This window comes from Lipotes vexillifer, unplaced genomic scaffold (genome assembly GCF_000442215.2).
Source record: "Lipotes vexillifer unplaced genomic scaffold, Lipotes_vexillifer_v1.1 scaffold311, whole genome shotgun sequence".
NCBI classification, from domain to species: domain Eukaryota; kingdom Metazoa; phylum Chordata; class Mammalia; order Artiodactyla; family Lipotidae; genus Lipotes; species Lipotes vexillifer.
This window is the reverse complement of record NW_006791012.1, coordinates 6,289,663-6,298,754: the sequence shown is the minus strand read 5'-3', so window position 1 is coordinate 6,298,754 and position 9,092 is coordinate 6,289,663.

Genomic DNA, 9,092 nt, shown 5'->3' with positions numbered 1-9,092 from the left:
CCCTCATCAAAAAGTAGGTCTAACTCTCCCCTTGAACTTGGCTGGCCTTAGTGACTCCCATGTAAGGTTGCCAGGTTTAGCACATCAAAGTGCAGGATGCCCATTAAATTTGAATTTCAGATACAGTGAATTTTTTTTTATAAGTATGTCCCATGCAATATTTGTATTTTATCTGGCAACCCTGCTCTCATGTGACCAATAGAATGTGACAGAAGGGATGCATGTGACTTCCAAGGCTAGGTTGAAGGAAGCTTTGCAGCTTCTGCTCTGGGCTCTTAGAATACTTGTTCTGCAGATGCTGTCCCTCAGGGTGCACCTTCTTGGAAACCAGCAGCCATACTGTGGGAAGCCTAAGCCTCATGTAGGTAGATGCTCTACTCAAAGATCCCAATCCAGGCACCAAGCATGTGAGGGAAGGTGCCTCCAGAGCAGGCTTTCCAATAGAACTTTTCTATGATGATGGAAATGTTCTATACCTATGCTGTCCAATATGGTAGCCACTAGCCACATGTAGCTTTTGAGCCTTAAAATGTGGCTCGTGCCACTGAGTAACTGAATTTTAAATTTTATTGGACTTTAATTAATTTAAATGTACATTTAAGTAGTCACATGGGACTACTATTGGATTCTGCAGTCCCAGATGATTTCAGCCCTTGGAGTCACCCCTAACTGTTCGAGTCTTCCTAGCTAAGGCCCCAGGTATTATGGAGAAAAGACACCCTAACAGTGCTCTAACCAAATCCACAATCCTAACCCACAGAATCCAGAAGCATAATAAAAAGGTTGTTTTATGTTGCTAAATTGGGGTGGTTTGTTATGCAGCAATAGATAATCAGAAGAAAGTGAAATATACTAAGAGGAGGCTAGAGTAGGGTTCCAAACCCAAAGGCCCCAGTGCCCAGAAGCTAGTCAATGAAGAGAACAGTCCAGGGACTGTAGCCAAGGCCCAGGAACAGGGCAAGGGATTAGCAATCTGTAGTTAAATAGTGTCCTTCAGTTCCTGGTGTCCCAGAAAGGCATGAGGCCTAGGGGCTGAAGATGTGCATTGTCCAGGCTCTACCTGACATCCCAAGTCACTTTTAACTTGGGAGCCTCGATTTCTTAATCTGTAAAGTGGGACTAAAATGACTTACTGTGGTTGGCTTAGCATGTTGTCAGACGATCAAATGAATCAGGCACATGGTTCGCTCCTCACGCTGAGCTGAATTCCTCATCTACCTGCTCAGTCCTCTGTTCTGCAGAGCTTTGCAGACTACAGCGGCTCTCGTTTCACTTACAGGAACTCTGTTTTAGGAGCCAAGTTCTTATTAGATACACATTGGTCTTGAATTGAGTTGCTCTGGAAAACTGCCCACTGCACCAGAAGAGTCAACATTTTTGGCACAATTTAGATGAAACCTCACTCTTACAAAAACTTTCTTGTTTTTCTGGGTATCCTGGGGCTCGGTTTCTGTGGGGCCTTTAGCTCTGAGCTTCATACTTTGCTGAAGCTGATTTCCAATGATGATCATCCAGAGGGACTTGGGGTATAAGGCCTCGCTTCAGGGCCTAGGCATCTGAGGGTGAGTCTCCTGCTCTCTCAGATGTAGGGACATGAAGCGAATTATTGCTGGGAATTGAATTCTGGCCAAAAAGGAGCAGCAAGCTTATGCATGAAATCTCGGGAAGAGCATGTGACATGTACATAGTCAGTGCACCCTAGACCTGAGGAAGAGAGATTTCAAAAAAGTTCAGGGAAGGATGGGCATGATCCCATGTCCTGAGTCGTGGACAGTTGTGGATGAATGAGACAGTTGTGGGTTTGAATCTTGGCTCTGCCACTTGTAGGGTCAGTGATCTCTGAGATTCAGTCATCTGTGAATGAGGTGTACACTTACCACCCAGGGTGTTGTGAAGAGTAAACTAGGACACAACAAAAGACACATTTAGGGCTTCCCTGGTGGTGCAGTGGTTGAGAGTCCGCCCGCCGAGGCGGGGGACATGGGTTTGTGCCCCGGTCCGGGAGGATCCCACATGCTGCGGAGCGGCTGGGCCCGTGAGCCATGGCCGCTGAGCCTGCGCGTCCGGAACCTGTGCTCCACAGTGGGAGAGGCCACAACAGTGAGAGGCCTGCATACCAAAAAAAAAAAAAAAAAAAAAGACACATTTAATCAATATTAAAGTGAATATCAAAATATTCAATAAATAAGAAAATAAAGCAAATACATATCCAATAAAAAGGTATTCAATCAATAAATAGATATTTGATAAATACAGATATCCCACCACAGAGAAGATGGCTTAGGAGGGTTAGGGCTCTAGAAAATGAAATGTGACAACTTAGCAACAAATTGTCTTGGTGCAAAAGGAAAGAGCAGGCAGCAAAAGTGGTTAGAAATCCAATAGGAATGTGGTACCACTTTCCCACCTACAGATAAGCAAAGATGAAAATGAATAAAAGTGCCTAGTGTTGAAGATTTGGGGGCTTTTGCATATAATTCTGGGTGGCAGGTTATTTTCTCAACATCTTAAATATCCAGTGGTCCTCCCTCTATATATCTTAAGAGAATAACTAAAAATATAAATCACGATGTGTATTCAAGGATGCTGTCAATAAATAGTAAAAACTGGAAACAGCCTAAATATCTAACAATAAGAGATTGTTGTAACCATATGACAACATATATGTTGTCATAAAAGTAGACAATTTATTGACATACAGATATTCCAAAAATGTTATGTGACAAAAGCAGGTTAATAAATAATGTAAATATTATATAGTCTCTCTGCAAAAAGTACATATATATGTGGTATAGACCTGGAAAAATATCTATCTAAATATTCAGTGCTTATGATTGCTTATTATATCTCAAACGAAAGCTTATGATTGCTTTCGTTTGAGATATAATTCACATACCATCAACTTCAGCATTCACTTTGAAACTTCACCATTATACTTTTTAAAAATTTTTAAATTTTTTTTGCCTTTTTTTTTTTTTGTGGTACGCGGGCCTCTCACCGTTGTGGCCACTCCCTTTGCGGAGCACAGGCTCCGGACGCGCAGGCTCAGCGGCCATGGCTCACGGGCCCAGCCGCTCCGCGGCCCGTGGGATCCTCCCAGACCGGGGCACGAACCCGTGTTCCCTGCATCGGCAGGTGGACTCTCAACCACTGCGCCACCAGGGAAGCCCCTATATTTAATTTTTTGAGTAACTGCCAAAGCTATTTTCCATAGCGGTTGTACCATTTTACATTTCTACCAGCGATATATGAGATTTCCCAGTTTCTCCACATCCTCACTAGCACATTAATTTCTGGGGCTTTTTTTTGTTAATAACCATCCTAATGGGTGTGAAGTGGTATCTCACTGTGGCTTTGTATTACATTTCCTGAATGACTAATGATGTTGAACATCTTTTCACATACTTATTGGTCATTTATGCATCTTCTTTGGAGAAATGTCTGTTCACATCCTTTGCCAGTTGGTGGGATTTTGGTTGGTTTCTTTTTGTTTTTCCACATTTCTGATTTGTCTGCAATGACAAGGGTTGCTCGTGTAATAATGAATGAAAGAATCAAGATAAAGGCTGGATGTGGCTGCACAGCAGCCACTTCAGAGCCCCTTGAAGGCAGAGCCACTATCTTGGGCACTGGCTTCCCGGCAGGATTCACCCACTTGGCCAGGTATGATTCTCCTGGAGTGGCAGAGACCCCTCTGGCCCTGGCTAAGGGGCACATTATCAGGAGGAAAAGACAATAATCAGAGGTGGGTCCTGAACATAGAGAGAAAATTTGAATCTGAGACAGGGCTCTTGGTGGCAGGTGGAGTAGAGTCAGGCCTGAGAGCGTCTCAGCAGCCGGGCTGGGCACGGCCACGGACAAGAAGTTGTTCTGAGGCTCAGGGTCCCCCTCCCAACTATGCGGAGCTCCTGCCTAACCTGGGGGCCTGATGTGGGTCACACTCTCCACAGAGAAGGCATCCTTCCTTCAGTTAGAATTCTCATTTTGAAGACATCCGCACAATAATTCTGTAGAGTTTGCCTGGAATGGTTCCTTTCTTTTCCTTCCAGTGGGAACCCAGAGAAGCTGATTTGACCATTCAGCAATCCTCAGGTTCTTGTGGTTCCTTCAAAGTTCACACCAACCTCCTACCAGGCTGTTGGCTCCGCTAGAAACAGGCCTGAAACCAAAGTATACCAAATACACGAATGTTTTCCAGCAAACAGTCACAGAAACAGCGATACTGCATGTTTGGGAAGGCACTGACTGTGAAGGGGCACAAGGGAACGTTTAGGGATGATGGAAATGTTCTATAACTTGATCGTGATGGGTCTATAAAAAGGAATAGAACGGTACACTAAAAAGGGTGCATTCCAATGTGTGTAAATTACACCTGAGCAAGTTGCTTTAAAGAGAAGTAGAAGAAGAGGAGGAAGAAGAGGAATAGGAAAAAGAAGACGGAAAAGGAAAAAAGGAAGAGGGAAGGGGGATGAGGACGATGGAGAGGAGAGGGAGGAGGTGGAGGAAGAAAATTAGCACATAGAAATGATCATACTCCCAGCTCACTCATCACCTACCTTGTGCCTGTCACTGTTTTGTTTTGTTTGTTTAATTTTACGGAAGTACAGTTGATTTACAATGTTGTGTTAATTTCTTCTGTACAGCAAAGTGACTCAGTTATACATATATATTCTTTTCCATTATGGTTGTCACAGGATATTGAATATAGTTCCCTGTGCTATACAGTAGGACCTTGTTGCTTATCCATTCTATATATAATACTTTGCCTCTGCTAATCCCAGACTCCCAATCCTCCCCTCCCCTATACCCCTCCCCCTTGGCAACCACAAGTCTGTTCTCTACGTCTGTGAGTCTGTTTCTGTTTTGTAGATTTGTTCATTTGTGTCATAGTTTTCTTTTAATTTTTATTGGAGTATAGCTGATTTCCAATGTTGTGTTAGCTTCAGGTGTACAGCAAAGTATCAGTTATTCATATACATATATCCACTCTTTTTTATTTTTAGATTCTTTTCATGTAGTATTTTACATTCCACATATAAATGATATCATATGGTATTTGTCTTTCTCTTTCTGTCTTATTTCACTTAGTATGATAATCTCTAGGTCCATCCATGTTGCTGCAAATGGCATTATTTCATTCTTTTTGGTGGCTGAGTAATATTCCATTGTGTGTGTGTGTGTGTATACACACACACACACACACCACATCTTTATCCATTTAGGTTGTTTCCATGTCTTGGCAATTGTAAATAGTGCTGTTGTGAACATAGGGGTATGTATGTATGTATGTATGTAGGGGCATGTAACTATTTGAATTATAGTTTTGTCTGGGTATATGCCCAGGAGTGAGATTGCTGGATCATATGTGTGCCTGTCACTGTTAAGTGCTGGGGTGGGAATATAAAAGTACAAGACCAGCCCCCTGTCTCGAGGAGCTTACTATCTGTTGGAGAGGTGAAATACTCTTCAGGGTCCCCAAAGTGTGAGGAAAGACAAATATATCTCACCCGGCCCCTGCCCACTAGGCTTGGTAGGAAAGACAGACTCTCTTCTTTGTTGGGGTTCCCTCTGTCTTCTCCTACTCCATCCCACTGCCCTCAAGTCCCCACAGCCTGTGGGCATGCAGAGGAACTGTAGGCTTGCACAGGCTTGGGAAGAGTCCCTGTCTTCAGTCCAGCATTTGTGGCTTCTCCTAGTGCCCTCTTACCACAGCTGTCACCATCTCTTCTAGGCTTATAGCTCCTCCTCTTAGTCTCAGGCCACCACCCCCAGTGCCACTCTCTCTCATCCTCAAGGCACCACCACTCCTGGGGTGCTGATCTCTATGAGTCGGGAGACCTTTGAGGGTGGATGACTCAGGCCCCTCTTCCTTTCCTGCACTCTGGGCTGTTCCCCTCTCCAGCTACCTGCCAAGTCCTCCCACCAGCTCTTTAACTACTTGATAAGAACAAAGGCTCACCTCTCTGGGCAAGGGGAACTCAAGGCCCAGGACTTCAGCCCTGGTTATCCGTTAGGAGGAAGGGGGATGCTTTAGTTTTTCATTATGAGCCTTTGGCCAACAGAAAACAAGGGCAAGTTAGTTTCTCCACCTGGTTGCTCTGTTACACACTGCTGCAGGGGTCCTGTCTACAAAGAAGAGAAGGTGCTGGATGTCCGGTGGAGGTTAGATGGCCCCAGACAGTGGTCAGTGTATGTCAGTTGAGTGTGGCAACCTTGTAAGGGTAGGGCCAATGGCAGGTAGCCACAGCTCTGGAAATAGACAGCATCTCAGCGTCCTGGCACTGTGCCCGACCTGTCTGAGGCCAGCATCTTTCCAGTTGAAATACATGTGGTTTAGGAGAAAGGGAACTGGGTTGGGTGACAAAATGGGTGGTTTCAGGAGGTCTGCACCCAGAGAAATCTGGGCTTTGGAGCATTAGAGGGAGGTAGCAGGACCAGAGAATCGGAAAGTCGGCTGGTAATTCAGAATCAGATGAGGGAAGGCATGGAACCCCACCCAGCCTCTGGCCACCAACTGAGCACTAAAGGGAAGCAGATCTGTTCCTTGTATGTAACCTGCCCACTCCAGGATTTCTAAGAAATGCTTGGCCTCTATTTCTTGGTTCTCCTGGGACCAGATGTATAATAATATGGGTACATTTTAACTTGAAAAGGTAAAAACATCCTTCCAGCTGCATCCTCCTTTTCTTTCAGAGTCAGGATAATGTAGTGGGAGAGCTTGGTTCTGAAATCAAATGGAAAGTGTTTTTGTTTCTTGAGATTAGAAAAAAAAATTGTCAAAGAGCCAAGGCCTTATCTGTAAAAAGAAAACGTGAAATGGGCTGAGAATCCTGCTTAATAATTCAGAGACCAAACTGAGCCAACAAGAAGCTGGAGCAAATTATCAGATATACCCACACCCTTCTCTTTTTATCAGCATGCAAATGTCCTGGTTGGCACCTGGTTGGAGAGAAGCAGTTAGTGACAAGTGGAGCTAAACCATTCATTCAATAAACTGCCCATGATTGTTTACTATGTACCAGCAGACTTGGCTAGGAGCTGAAGATACACACCAGAATAAGGCACAGCCTCTGCCTCATGGACCTTGGAATCTATACCATGGTTCTCAAACTTTAATGCACATCAGACTCCCCTGGACGGCTTGTTAAAACACAGATTGCCAGGCCCCATTCCTGGAGCTTCCAATTCGATAGGTCTGGGATGGCCTGAGAATTTGCATTCCTAACAAGTTCCCAGGTGATGCTGATGCTGCCTGGTCCTGGGACCAGCCTTTGAGAATCCCCCATCTAGGCAACCATTTCACCCAACCATCTTTACCTCTTGGTACAACCCGGCTCGCTCTGGTGAACTGGAGGAAATTTGGAGCCCTGACCCAGGTTGTTGACAACCTGAGGTCACCTGCCCAGGAGCTGCGGCCATCCCAGGCCCCCACCAGTGAAGGGAATCAATATCTTAAGGCACACTATCCTCTAGGGAGACAATGCAAAGGCCTTGGCACCAACCCTGAGATGGGAGCATGTGCAGCGTTGAGAGATCCTCTGTTGACTTTTCTTTGGAAACGAAGGCCTTATTTTACCACCAGCCTAGTGCAAGCCCACAGCTCTGGGTGTTGAGTCTGGGGTGGGGTGCAAGGGAGTCTTCCTCAGTTTTGTCCTCCCTCCATCTGGAGCCTCTGCTCCTCTCTTCCTGTCATGTTCTTGATGACCCAAACAGCTCACTCCCCTTCCAGGCTCACAGGCAGCGCAGGCAGGTCGGATGCCAGTCGGGCCTTTGTAACCTCCACCTGAGTAAACACAGCGGCAGCGTCAGATGGAGCTCAGTGGGGCCCTGCTGCAGCTGAGGCTCATGTGACAGCCATGAATACAGGGAGGAAAGGAGAGGGTGAGTGACAACAGCCCTTTGTACCAGGAGCTTTTGAAATGCATTTGAGGAGGGGTGCTGGTCAGAGGGACAGCTGACCTGAGGCTGGATGCAGACCCCATTTGCCAAATGACAGATCATCTTGTGAGTCAAAATATGCCAAAATTATATTTTTCTGACAGCTTATGGAGGTATCATTCACATACCATACAACTCACCCAGTCTAAACTATACAATTCATGTCTTTTATTATATTCACAGAGTTGTGCAACCATCTTCACAATCAATTTTAGACCATTTTCATCCAAAAAAGAAATCCTGGACCTTTTAGGTCCCCATCCTTTCAGTCCTCCCCCAGCCCTACGCAAACACCAATCTACTTTCTGTCTCTATAGATTTGCCTTTTCTGGACCTTTCATATGAATGGAATGGAAATGTGACAACCTACATTTGGGTCCAAAACATGCTTGGCAGAAACTCAAGATGGGCACAGATATTTTGGGAATTGTAACTTGACCTTGGAGTCTCCGTTGTCTCAGGGTGCTAATTCCCAGGTCATAAGGCTATGGTGAGGATGTGAAGGACCAGCCCAGGCCTGGCACCCCGCTGCTCAGTGCAAAGGAGGCTTAGTGATAAGATCAACTGTGGAGCAGCCTCAGATCAAAGTGATCTTATTAAGAATCAGTGGCCTGCTGTGGCGTTCCAAAACTTCAACCACGAACTAAGGTTGTGCAAGAGGTGTTTTCCCTGCCTCTCAGCCAGCAGGTTCTGTTTGGATGCCGAAGTCAGCAAAGCAGTGCTCTGCTGTTCCTTACCAAAGAGTTTCTACTTTCAGCCCCACTGAGACGGCTCCTGCTGTCTGAGAGAGAGACGAGGCTCTCTGGGGTCCACTCTGGACCCCCGTCTCCTCTGCATTCCCACATTCCTCCTGGCCGTCTTCTAGGCCTTTCCTGATTTCTCTGCAAGCCCTGAACTGCCCCTGCCAGGACCTCTGCTGGCAGACTACACGGCCCGAGGCAGAAGGCTTCTTACCCAGTCCACGTGAGCTGGTTGTTTTTGTTGCTGCTATAGCAACAGCCCCATTTCAGCTCCCTGTGAAAAGTTCCACCCCCAGGAATCCTCCCCCTCTGCTCTGTTCAGACCCCTGCTTGTCCTTAGTGCATGGTGGGAGGCCCAGAACCCGGGTCAGTAATGGACCCTCTGTCCCAGCCTGTGTCTGGGGTGGAAGCTCC